This window comes from Euprymna scolopes, chromosome 28, assembly GCF_053919585.1.
Source record: "Euprymna scolopes isolate OS-2025 chromosome 28, ASM5391958v1, whole genome shotgun sequence".
Taxonomy (NCBI): Eukaryota; Metazoa; Mollusca; class Cephalopoda; order Sepiida; family Sepiolidae; genus Euprymna; species Euprymna scolopes.
Genome location: NC_136509.1, coordinates 93,938,025 through 93,951,286, shown reverse-complemented (window position 1 = coordinate 93,951,286; position 13,262 = coordinate 93,938,025). Strand labels below are relative to the sequence as shown.

General features: G+C 33.5%; 1 protein-coding gene and 1 non-coding gene across 11 annotated transcripts in view; one reads left to right on the top strand and one right to left on the bottom strand.

Annotated features, from left to right (window-relative positions):
* LOC145249737 (uncharacterized) overlaps window positions 1-13,262 on the bottom strand; it is a 1,648,663-nt gene that overhangs the window by 1,460,014 nt on the left and 175,387 nt on the right. The window lies entirely within an intron of this gene.
* Trnar-acg (transfer RNA arginine (anticodon ACG)) lies at window positions 10,100-10,172 on the top strand. Its single transcript has one exon. It is a non-coding gene; the product is annotated as a tRNA-Arg (tRNA).

Below are 13,262 nucleotides of genomic sequence, written 5' to 3'. Positions count from 1 at the left end.
GGGGGGATTTATGTGTGTGGGGGAGGGGTGAAATACCAGTCAGATCGTCGAAGCGTATCACGTGTAAATACGTGTAAAGCAAGCCCTGTGATGCCACACCGTGATGATGGGATCAGAGCTTAAACCTAGTATACATGTTAGACTAGTGGGTTACAGAATCTTGTGTTACATCCTATACAAAGGACAAAAATCGTGGTTAGAGCACCAGCCCCAAGATAACACTAATCCATGTATTGGCTTCCGCTTCAGTAGATATCTCGCTCTGCAATTCTCTACCTATATAAAAGCCAGGTTCGGCCAACGATGGAGTACTGTTGCTACATGTGGGCAGGAGCCGCTAGAAGCAGCTTACCCTGTCTTGACAGAGTTCAAAATAGACTTTGTAGCTTAGTGGGAGATGCCCTTTTCTCTTCCCTGCAACCTCTTCCCACAGAAGAGACGTAGCGAGCCTGTCTCTGCTTTATCGTTATTTTCATGGCATGCGCTCATTTGAACTTCAATCTATGCCCCCCCTCGTCAAACTTTCACGAAAAACACTCGTCTAGCCAAAACCACTATCAATAATTTCCCACACTCTTTATCTGTGCCTAAACCTAAACGTAGATTCCATGAACAGGACTTCTTTCTTAGAACTGCTCGCCTGTGGAACTATTCCGTTTACCTGCTTTCCAGCTGACTACAATCTGATTGTCTTCAAGTCCAACGTAAACAAGTTCTTAATGCACCGTCCCCCTAAGTAATCCAAGTGACAAAATTCCCACTAATGTTTAGTACGCTAAAATCACAATGACTAATGTATACACATTAACCCTTATCCTCGAGTGGCCTCTGGGCCTTTATAAGTGGTGACCCCCCCCCCCTGTAAAAAAAAGTAAAAAAATAAAACGATCCAAGATACTGGCAGGTACAAAAATGTAATTATCAAATGATACTTTTATAACCGAAGTTAAGCAACCTTGAGCCTAGTCAGTACCATATAAGTGACAATTTCGGAATACCAAGCGACTTATGTAGTAATACGATGGCACCTTGCAAGTGCTGCAAAAACCGAACGTTATCATCTCCCCTAAAATGGATATACATGCGATTGGGATCCGCTTGTGAATTTCATACTCCCACGAAACGTCCTCTTTTGGAGGAAGCCGGTTCAACCTGCATGGATGAGCGCCACTTCAGTACAGTGTCTTTATAATTAAATTTAATTTTTACAAATTATCATTCAAAAAATAGCTGTAATGATATACGCATTTTACACACGCATAAATATGTAGAGAGTCGGGACCCGACACGTTGTAGCTTCAGTCGCAAAGGAGATAAAGATTAGGAAAGAACGTCTTCTTTCATTTTTTTTTAGTTTTTTTTTTTTTTCTAGAAAAAAAACTTATTTCTCATTCTCCTTGCACGTGTGACTTTTCGTTACGGTTGTAACGTTATCCACGTCTCTAGCTTGACCGTCTTCTCGAACGTCCCTTTTTACACATATATATTTTTCATTTTTCCTTACCGTGACGTCATTTCCCACACAGCTCGGTATTTGCATATTGCTGTCATATGCGCGTCCGCGCGCTGCTACATAATAACTAGTTAAAAAAAAAATAAATAAGGACATATTTAAACAGAAACAGACACAAATGAAAGTAGAAAACTCCCGGACAGAACCGGATGGTTAGATATAGCTGTTGCTATTTCGTTTCGTCATTACTTCCCCCTATTTTTAAACTGACTTTATTTTCCTTTTCTCTTTAACATTCAATTCAAAATTATTCTCGCCAATATTTCATTTTGTTTTATTATCTTTTATTTTTTTTCACGTTTCCTATTTTATAAAAACTGACTTCCTTCAAAACACAATTTAAAAAAATATATATATATGCCCTCCCTGTTACTATCGATTACAAAAACTTTTTATTATTTAGAGTTTCAAAAACCTACTCTTTTAATCATATCTCTCTAGTTTCAGTTTCTCGAATTTTTCTCATTTTTAATTTAATATTCTTCACCTTTAGATTTATCTCCCTTTGTGTCGAGAGCTCTCCTCTATTCCTCGCAATTTTTTTTTCTTTTAATTTCTGTACATTTCTCCTTTTCCCACCCACCCTCCGAATTCTACAGTAGCGTTTCCGCACGCCTCAGGCTGCGAGTCTAATTAACTACTAAAGCATAAATTACCTGAACGCTTTCGGTAATAAAGTTGTCAAATCGAAACCGAAAACGTTCGGCATATTGGTTTCACGTTTTTCTTATTTATTTTTGTTAAACTTCTTTTGAATTCGTGATCGATCTTTCTTGAAAGTAATCGTTTATTTGATTTGGTTTTGTTCTCCATTTTTACGCATTCCTTAATTTGGGACTTCGTTTCGTAAGCTATTGATTTTAATACAGAAATGGGTTGCATCGTTGGAGAAATCTAATTTCGTCTAAGACAATGCTTATTTAATAACACGGTATATTTAACCATGACGGATCAATAGGTATGCGCTCACGTGACCAAACAAAAATGCATGCAGATATTTCTGGGCTTAACTTGTAAATAAAGCACGGCATTCATTTTTTTACATATTATCAAGACTCAAAGGCCACTCGAGAATAAGGGTTATTGAGTGTACAGTAATCAATGTGATAATATCGTAGTAATCGTTAGTAATTGAAATTTGGTAAATTGGATTACTTAAGGGGACGGTTCATCAAGAATTTGTTTATGTTGGACTTGAAGACAACCAAGTTGTAGTCAGCTGGGAAGCAGAAAAATAGAAGAGAGTTCCACAGGCGTGTAGTTCTAAGAAATAAGTTTTGTTCAGTGAATCTATGTTTTGATTTAGACACAGATAAAGAGTGTTGAAAATTATTGACAGTGGTTTCAGCTGTACGGGTGTTTTTCGTGAAAGATTGGCGAGGGGAGACCTAAGATTGGAGCTCAGACGAGCACTTGCCATCGAAGTAGAGTACCTTGGGGGAACTATAATGGTTGAATAGTCTGGCTAGTATACGTTCAAACGAAGCCATCTGAGGTGACAGGGAACACCTCTCAAAAAGGATGAGGAATGCCTGTGTGGATGGATTTCTGAGAGCGAAATGATACTAGTTTAGAATTATTTATTTAAAATCTCTTCTTACATAAAGTGCCTGTGTGTATCTATGTGAATTCATTCTCTATGGACTCGAACACGGCTGCGCCGATTTTTATGAAATTTCACACGAAGGTACTTTATGTGCCTGGCAATGTTCTTAGAGAGTTTGTATTGGAATATCTTCGATAAGTATCAATAAGCGAAATAATACGATGAAAGAAGGACGAAGCTATTTTGACTAAAGTTAACACCTTTCACAACGTAACATTACAAGTGCAATCTAGAAGTGCCGTTAACATAAAAACCGAAAGGACCGACATAAAAAATCGATAGTAGGGCATGCTCGAAATTAATGTTTCTGTTTAAAGCACAACTCGATCATAATATTGAGTTTTGCATTTTAAACTTTAATTCAAAACATTATATATATAAAAATAATTTTATAAAATCAACAGTAGTTTCTCTACAGTGCAATGTAGACTATAATCTATTGTGGGATGCTCCTGCGAGGAGGCATATGAAGCTTCCTCTGAGTACATCGCAAGGGCTCCCTGACTAGCTCGGGCAATCAATCGATTTGATTGAAAAATGAGCAATTTCTCAGATTTCGATTACAATAAAAATATAGGAGTGTGAAACATTCGTTGATCATCAGTCAATCCCAGGCAATATTGGGTCTCCCTGCTAATAAATAAACGACTGTACAAATTAAGAACTTTTCTGTGTAGTTTATTCGTCATGAAAGTATTTTCATCCTACAGTATATATATATATATATATATATATATATATATATATATATATATATATATATGAACAAATGATTAATAAAACATGTTAAAAAAACATCTTGAAAAAGAGTTAAAAACATATTTAATTTTAAAAAGGAAGCACAGGATAAGTGGATAGTCCTTAATCCGCGGAGTTTCGAAGAAATACTCTCCTTCTCATCAGAGGGCAGGTATTGTAATTTTTATTTATATATATATATATATATATATATATATATATATATATATATATATATATATATTTATATATATATATATATTTATATATATATATATATATATATATATATAGTCATCCATACACAATACTGTTTCGTTGTATCACTACTCATCAGTGCGGCTAGACTAGAACCTTTCCCCAGCCGAGGATTGAATCTACAACCACCGCACTGACAGTCAGCAGTTCGAACTACTGACTTATTGGGTCGGAGCATTAAATAAACATTCGACCACGACTTTTACAGTGCTCGAGCTGTTTGTTTATTTACAAACAATAGTGGGCTTCGCTTGATAGCCAATTAAGTAGCGGGTAAGATATTTACGACAGTACTCTACCCAAAAAGGGTAGTCAATATATATATATATATATATATATATATATATATATATATATATATATACACACATAATTATTCCAGGTAAAATATATTAAAAATCTAATGAATTTAACTAAATTTATGTAAGAGTGCTCAATAGTAAACAGAACAAGATATACATTTTTATTTATTTATATAAACATTTTTATATCAGTACACTAGTCATTAGCCAGCACACACGCATAAACCAAACACACGAGAAATACAATTGCACTGAAAGAAATGATTAGAATCTTTAAAAGATTGGAGTCTGAATTCTCATTATATTACGTCATACACGTGTTTCGTTAGTAAACATCTATTCAGAAACGACTAGAGGTATTTAGCTCTCTCCCACTGTACGAACTCGGAATATGAGATTGAGAAGTCAGCGGCCTTCAAAGAGGTGGTGCACTGACTCGCAAAAAAAGGGTCTGAGCAGCTCTGTCGGCATTCCCCGGCAAGGGCGCCTCAGGCGATTAGCAATGAAGTAACCCCTTCTCAATGAGAGAAGGCATCGTCCAAACGAGAATAAAATTTTACTTTTGGGCAATCGTCCTTGATTCTTGCTGTTTGGATGACTACACCTCTTGTTGAGAAGAAGTAGACATATTCTAAGAGTCGGACTTCTGCAGCGGTTTGCTTGATCTGTGTTACTTATAGATTAAATTGTATTTGCCGCGGAGGCCCAGTTGGCAGTGTATTTGCCTCGCGTACAAGTGATTTTTTTTTTACACAGTGATCACCACTTATCAAGGCCCGGAAGCCACTCAGGGATAAGGGTTATTGCAAGTACATTACGTTAGTGTGGAGATTTGATGAAGTATTTACTTAAAGGGGCGGTTCATTAGGAATTTGTTAACATTGGACTTGAAGACATCCAATTTGTAGTCCGGTGAGAAGCAGGCAGACGGAACAGAGTTCCACAGGCGCGCAGTTCTAAGAAAGAAGCTTTGTTCATGGAATCCGCGTTTTGATTTAGGCACAGATATAGAGTGGGGGAAATTTTTCACAGTGGATTCAGCTAGACGGGTGTTTTTCGTGAAAGATTGGCGAGGGGGGACCAAAGATTGGAGTTCAGACGAGCACCTGCCATGGAAATAACGATGAAACAAGGATAGGCTCGCAACGTCTCTTCTGTGGGAGAGAGGTTGCAGGGTAGAGAAAAGGGCATCCCCCACTAAGCCACGAAGTCTATTTTGTACTCTGTCAAGGCAGGATAGGCTGTTTTTCGCAGCTCCTGCTCAGATATGGCAACAGTATTCCATCCTTGGACGTACTTGGCTTTTATATAGATAGATAAGTGATACGGGTTTCGAATACCGAATTGGAATATATTCAATTTATGAACCCAAATGAGCTGTCGGTCTCGGCTTTCATAGCTTGGATGAACTGCGGCGTTGTTTGATTGTGGATATATAAGTGGTTTTTGTTTTGACTTTTTAAACGATAGTAATATTTTTATTACTCCGCCTTGGAGAACCGGTGTTTTTCTTAGAAAGTCGCCCAATTTTATTTGGACGTATTATTTATATATTTATTTATTATTTTTTAAAACAGTAATCTACGGACACGCGTGTTTCGGAGCCTTACTCCTCTTCAGCGTAGCTTGACTGTTGGTAGGATTCGAACCTTGGACCTTATGTATTTCAGTCCAGCACTCTTATCCACTCCGTTATGTTGCCATAGACGATTTATTGCTTCGTTTTTATCGTTCATCTGTTTAAGTGGTTTTTGTTTTGATTTTTTAAACGATAGTAATGTTTTTATGACTCCGCCTCGGAGAACCGGTGTTTTTTCTTAGAAAATCCTACCAACAGTCAAGCTATGCTGAAGAGGAGTAGGGCTCCGAAACACACGTGTCCATAGATTACTGTTTTTAAAAATAATAAATAAATATATAAGTGAGAATGTGTGCGAGAACACTTTTCAAATTATATACTCAACAAATTTTTGATATGCAGACTTTAAACGGTATATATAGAATAATCAGACATGACGGAAAATGGCTGCCAAGGGGTAAAAATTGAAAAATTGGTACGTGATGGTCATCGGATTTTTATCTGTTTGCTGTTTCACGAATGCGCATGTGTGAATAGGTGCTACGACAAATTCCTTATCTTCAAAATAAGTAGTGTTGAAAACACTTTTCAAAGATCGTAACAAGCTGGTCTAATGGTTATCGTACTTGACTCACTGTATGTTTTGGGTTCGATCTCAGCTCAAGTATTTTTTTACTTACAAGAAGTGATTTGTTTAAAAAAAAATCGCATGCACATGTTTCATTTTTTTTTTTACTTCACTTATTTAAGGAATTTAATATTGCATTTAATATTTACAGTATTTCTGTTGATAATAAATGAGACTTCTGCATTAATTAAAATATATTTATGCATATATTACGACCGGGCAACGGCGAGCGGCCTGTTATATACACACACACGTGTGTGTGTGTGTGTGTGTGTGTGTGTGTGTGTGTGTGTGTGTGTGTGTGATTAAAATAGGATAGAAAATCCAACGATATGATAAAAACGGAGGTGGGAAGACCTAAAAACTCGAAGTTTCGCTTGTTCAGTGCGAGCTTTTTAAAGAGTAAAAATATAAAAAGCTCAGTGAATAATAATATTTAATTTATGTTTATGTAAGAATTTTACATGTTTATTCTTGAAAAAGCCCGCACTAAGTGGGCGGAACGTACTCGAGTTTATTTATATATATATATATATATATATATATATATATATATATATATATTATATATATATATATATATATATATATTATATATATATATATATATATATATATATATATATTATGTAAGTGAAAATGTGTGTGTGTGTGTGTGTGTACATGACTCGAGATTTGACATAAGGAATATTGAAATTTGGGAAAATCTTTTTGATTAGTTTTTAAATTTTAAATGTAGGTTGCTTGGACATGGATAAAACTTTATAATTTGGCTTGACCCCAAAAAATAAATGTTAAGGGGTCAAAGTTTTAAAAAAATTGATCTGTACGGTCTCTGCAAAATTAGTAAGCCAATTTCTGGTCTAAACATTTTAAATTTTACATAAAGGGTTTTCAGAGAAAGGGCAAGTTTTTTAATCGGTTAGGGTCGAAAATTTTAGCTGCCAAGAGGTCAATGTGCAAAAGGTTTGACCTTTGCGGTGTCTAGCAAACTACTCAGCCAATCTTGGGTCTAACATTTAAAATTTATACATAACGGATATTCAGATATACGGCATGCATTTTAATAAGTTTGGGGGCGAAAATTTGGCTGCCAAATGACCAAAGTTTAAAGAGTTGACCTTTGCAGATGCTACCACATTCCTCCGCCAATTTTTGGTCTAATAACTGGAAATTTTAGATGTAGGCAACTTGGACATGGGTAAAGCTTTGCGTTTTAATTAGAGACAAGAATAATAAATGTTAAGAGGTCAAAATTGAGGTCAAAGTTTTTTAAAAAAATTCACCTCTCTGCGGTCTCTACGAAATTACTCAGACAAATTTTGGTCTAAACATTTGAAATCTTACATAAAGTGTATTTACATGTAAGGCAAGTTATGAACAATACATAGGGCCCGAGCAAAGCTGGGTTGAACTGTTAGTATATATATATATATACTAGCCACTAACCGGATGCCCGGTCGTACAATACGCATAAAGATGATATTTTAATTTTTGCAGGTTGCTTGTGTTTTATTATAGAGCAATTCCTCTATCAATATTATATATTACGAGGAACAATTTGCCCGGTAGACTAATTACTAAATAAATAAATAAATAATACTAATGATAATGTCGTTCATCAAATTTCGTTTGTGTGTGTTTACAATATTGGACTTCATTTTAAAAATAGTATTTATTCTCTTATAAAAAAATATATATATTCTTCTGTAAAAATTACATTTATTTATCTATACGAGAATAAATACTATTTGTAAGTGCGGATTTTTTCCAGTTTTCGATAATTATCAGATGAATTTCTGCACAAAACATATCTAAGAACACTGCCAGACACATAAATTAGCTTTTTGTGAAATTTGTAAAAGATAGGCTCAGCCGTTTCGGAACCTTTAAGGAAATAACTCACACACACACAAAGTGAGTTTTTATAAAATAGTAGAAATATAGATATAATCTTAACACGTCTAGTGCGTACGAAGGCGTAATTAAATGTGTGCGGTAAATGTTTCATTTCATGCTGACGGAATTTGCTGCTGTCGGCGTTCTCCATTAACTAAATATCTGTGCGTTTCAAATTCCCCTGCGAGGCATTTAACGCCATATCTTGCCTTTTCACTTCGTAAATCCAAAACAAAGAAAGTATTCTTAATCGAATAATATTTAATTCATGTTTAAACGGTGACGTTTTTTGCAGGTTCTTGTTTATTTTCTCGTGTTTTCTTATTAAGTAAAAGAAAAACTGGACGAGTATGTGTTTTTATCATCTCTTATGCTCAAAGTTCATAAATATCCAGAATTCGAAATCAAAACATATTTGAAATCAAATGCGATAAGTGTAATGCCGTGTACAATATAGATGCGAGTGGTTGTTATGTAATAATTTCCAGGAATAACAAGGATTAAGAAAGGATATATTTCAATACCAAGACCTCCAGGACATGACAAACATTCCAAAAGTAATGCCTCCTTTTTTTTTATTTCACTGGAATGGATCAGAGAGGATTTAAAATTGCATTGTTATAGTGACTGAACTTATGCATTCATAACTAGGGTTATGACAACAGCATATTCTTTTCATTGTTTTGACTCGAGTATATATCCGACACAGACACAGTTCATCAACCGAGAACCACATCACTCAATATAAAAGCATATAAGATATCAATGAATACACACTCGAGAGTCAAAACAATGAAAAGAATATGCTGTTGTCCTAGCCCTATTCATGACCTATTGAAGGTGTGAAACTCTAAGGAAATAACCTCTGTTATGGTTTTCTTTGGGTCCCACCTCGTAACTTTTATTAGGAAAGCTATGCTAGTCAAGGAAATAGGGAAATCCGAAGATTACTGTACACACAGGCCAAACTGTTCATAATATATACTGCATTTCTAAAATAAGGCCAGTAATGTTGATATGCTGTCAAAAATTGTAAACTAAACAAAACATTAATCATTTCTTTAGATTTCATAATGACTGGTTTCTGCATTTCATTTTATTTTTATTATTCAACAGACAAATATTTTCTCTTGTTTCTATACGCAATTTATGTAATTAACATTTTATCTTTCTGCTATCAATTCATGCATTCATTCGCAGTAATTATCTTCTATCGTATGCGTCTGATACTAGCCGGACCTGTGGACATTCAACAGCGGTATCCTTAATCTATACACTATTAATAAAATTCTAAATATTTATTTATTTATTTATTTATGTCTGTGTGAATATATACTAATAAAACTTTCGAACGGTTGCACCAAATTGAAAATTTCTTTTTTCTCCTGAAAGGTGTGAGCCTCTAGATTGTCCCTATCCATATATGGTTCGTAATGAACAACGCAGATTCACACAAAGAGCTCGAAATAAGGGGGTTTTGGTGGTTGCGTTTTTGTCGAAAAAGTTACCTGCCCATGTCAACGGAATTTAGCACTGTCTGTATACAGTCGCGGTAACATCTTTCGGCATACGGACAAAACTTGTGGTGCAATGGATAACGCGTCTGACTACGGATCAGAAGATTCCAGGTTCGAATCCTGGCGAGTTCGCAATACTTTTAACCATCATTTTATCCAACGTTTACTCATTATCCTTACCCTTAGTTAGGATATTTTTGTTTTTTCAGTGATTTTGTCTTGTGCATAAGGGAATTTCCCATAATCCGAGTTCACAGATTAAGCGTTGATGGTAAGACGATGTTGAGTGTACTCGATGTTGTGCTTGACTCGGCATTGTGTGTGCCGACACGGGCAGCCGCTAGTATGTAATAAAATTGCTGCTGGGCATTCTCGGGATGTTCAGCGAAAATGTAGACCCCGCAATATTATAGTATCCCTTTTGTAAAAACTATAATAGACTTATCTAAGTAATCTGATTAATGTAGTGTCAGAATATATCCGATTATTATGGTTTATCTCCAATATCCTTATAGGAGTCTGTGACATATGTACATTGTATGAACGCCCGGCACGAAGGGAAACTCCACAATATCATGATACTATCTTTAAACAGGACAGATACTATCCTTAGACTTTAGCCAGAGGATCAAGGACAGATTTAGCCAGAAACATCTCCAAGTTCGACAAAATAGACCTGAAAAAGGTCGGAGATTACATCGACTGAAACGTTGTGAAAATCACACTCAAGATGAGAACAGTTGTCTGAAGAATCCAAATTATACGAATAACCAACCCTCATGTATAAAATTCAGAAACATTATGAGGAATTATCGTTGCAGGAAAAAAGGTAGGAAAAGGGAAATACTATAAAAAGAACATGTGACCAAGAGGTCAGAGGTCAGAGAGAAGGAGTACGATCACGTTTTATTTAGTAAAGTATCCGGAAATAAATGCTGCTTTTACAAAAAAGTAGTCGACTTATTACTTGTTATATGTTTATTACGACGTACTTTGCTACAAACTTTTTGATTCCCAGTTGTTTACATAATAACACTGATTACAGTGACTAGTATCCCTATCTGGAAACAATCGATCATTTCTCTAAGTTTTATCGAAGTTACTGACGATACGTGGCTTTTAAAAATCGAGTTCATTAAATCAATCTCGAACGGTAATGGTTTAGTACTAATGGTAATTATTGATTGTATCGTTTTTTTTTATATATACATTGTTGTTGTTGTTTTTTTTAAGTATTTTGATCGATTAACATTTGCTAACTAAATGTTTAATAAAAAATAACAGTTACAATTTTATAAGATTTTATTCATTTGCTTCATATCCGTTAAACATTGATTTAATTTTTTTAAACTTCATTAAATCTTAATTTTATTCAAGAACGTTAATAGAATGGGATAAAAATCATCTTAAAAATACAAAGCAGATAAATAATAAAACAATACGTGAAATAAGAGAAATAACCGTGCGTAACATAGCTATTGACGCTGCGTTAGCAACAGTAGCAAATGACCAAGCCGGCTGCGCAATGTGACGTCACAGCAGAAATAAAAAAGATATACGTGACGAAAGAAGTAGGTATTCGAAACATAAACGATTTGAGATGTGTTCAAGACACGAGAGAGTGGAAAAGGACGTGTTTGAGACGAGTGGGATTCGAGACATTTTCGAGCGTGTGGATGGCGTCAGAACTGAGACGAGACGTCACACGCGGCCGGAGAAGAAAAAAGTGAACTGTTTAAATATTTAGAAAAAATGCGTTGTTCGAAATACCTGATATAAAGGTTTTTGTTTTAAAAAAAAAGTCGCGAATAACAACTATGTTACACAATGTCATCTTTGTGGAAACATTCTGTTATCGAGTAATGTAAATAATGAAATAAAAAGCTTTCCGAGTTCAACAAGATACACCTGAAGAAGGTCGGAGGTTATATCGACAGAAACGTGAAAATATTACTCAAGTTGAGTACAGTTGTCAGAAAGAATCCAAATCGTACGAGACAGAATGAAGATAGAAACAAAAATTGAGAGAAAAGAAAAAACGAAAAAGAATCCAAAACAAACGGAAGTTGAGAGAAATGGAAAAGAGAAAGATGCAAAAAAAGAAAAATACGATAAAATAAAGAAAAAATAATATCAATGGGAAAATGGCAAGAAAAAAAAAACAATGAAAAAAATAGAAGAAAAAAGAAAAGGAAAATATAAATAGGAAAAAACACACGGGAGGGGGCGGGAAAATGCATAAAAAATAAAGATAAAAAGCGACGGAGAAAATGAGACGGGCAGGGAAGAGTAACTAGGAAAAAAAAGGAGACAAAAAATTAGTAATCAAACAAGGAAATAAGTAAAAGAAATAATTGTAAAAGAAATAATTGTAAAAGAAATAATTGTAAAAGAAATAATTGTAAAGAAATAATTGTAAAAGAAATAATTGTAAAAGAAATAATTGTAAAAGAAATAATTGTAAAAGAAATAATTGTAAAAGAAATAATTGTAAAAGAAATAATTGTAAAAGAAATAATTGTAAAAGAAATAATTGTAAAAGAAATAATTGTAAAAGAAATAATTGTAAAAGAAATAATTGTAAAAGAAATAATTGTAAAAGAAATAATTGTAAAAGAAATAATTGTAAAAGAAATAATTGTAAAAGAAATAATTGTAAAAGAAATAATTGTAAAAGAAATAATTGTAAAAGAAATAATTGTAAAAGAAATAATTGTAAAAGAAATAATTGTAAAAGAAATAATTGTAAAAGAAATAATTGTAATGAAATAATTGTAAATGAAATAATTGTAATGAAATAATTGTAAAAGAAATAATTGTAATGAAATAATTGTAAAAGAAATAATTGTAAAAGAAATAATTGTAAAAGAAATAATTGTAAAAGAAATAATTGTAAAAGAAATAATTGTAAAAGAAATAATTGTAATGAAATAATTGTAATGAAATAATTGTAAAAGAAATAATTGTAAAAGAAATAATTGTAAAAGAAATAATTGTAAAAGAAATAATTGTAAAAGAAATAATTGTAAAAGAAATAATTGTAAAAGAAATAATTGTAAAAGAAATAATTGTAAAAGAAATAATTGTAAAAGAAATAATTGTAAAAGAAATAATTGTAAAAGAAATAATTGTAAAAGAAATAATTGTAATGAAATAATTGTAATGAAATAATTGTAAAAGAAATAATTGTAAAAGAAATAATTGTAAAAGAAATAATTGTAA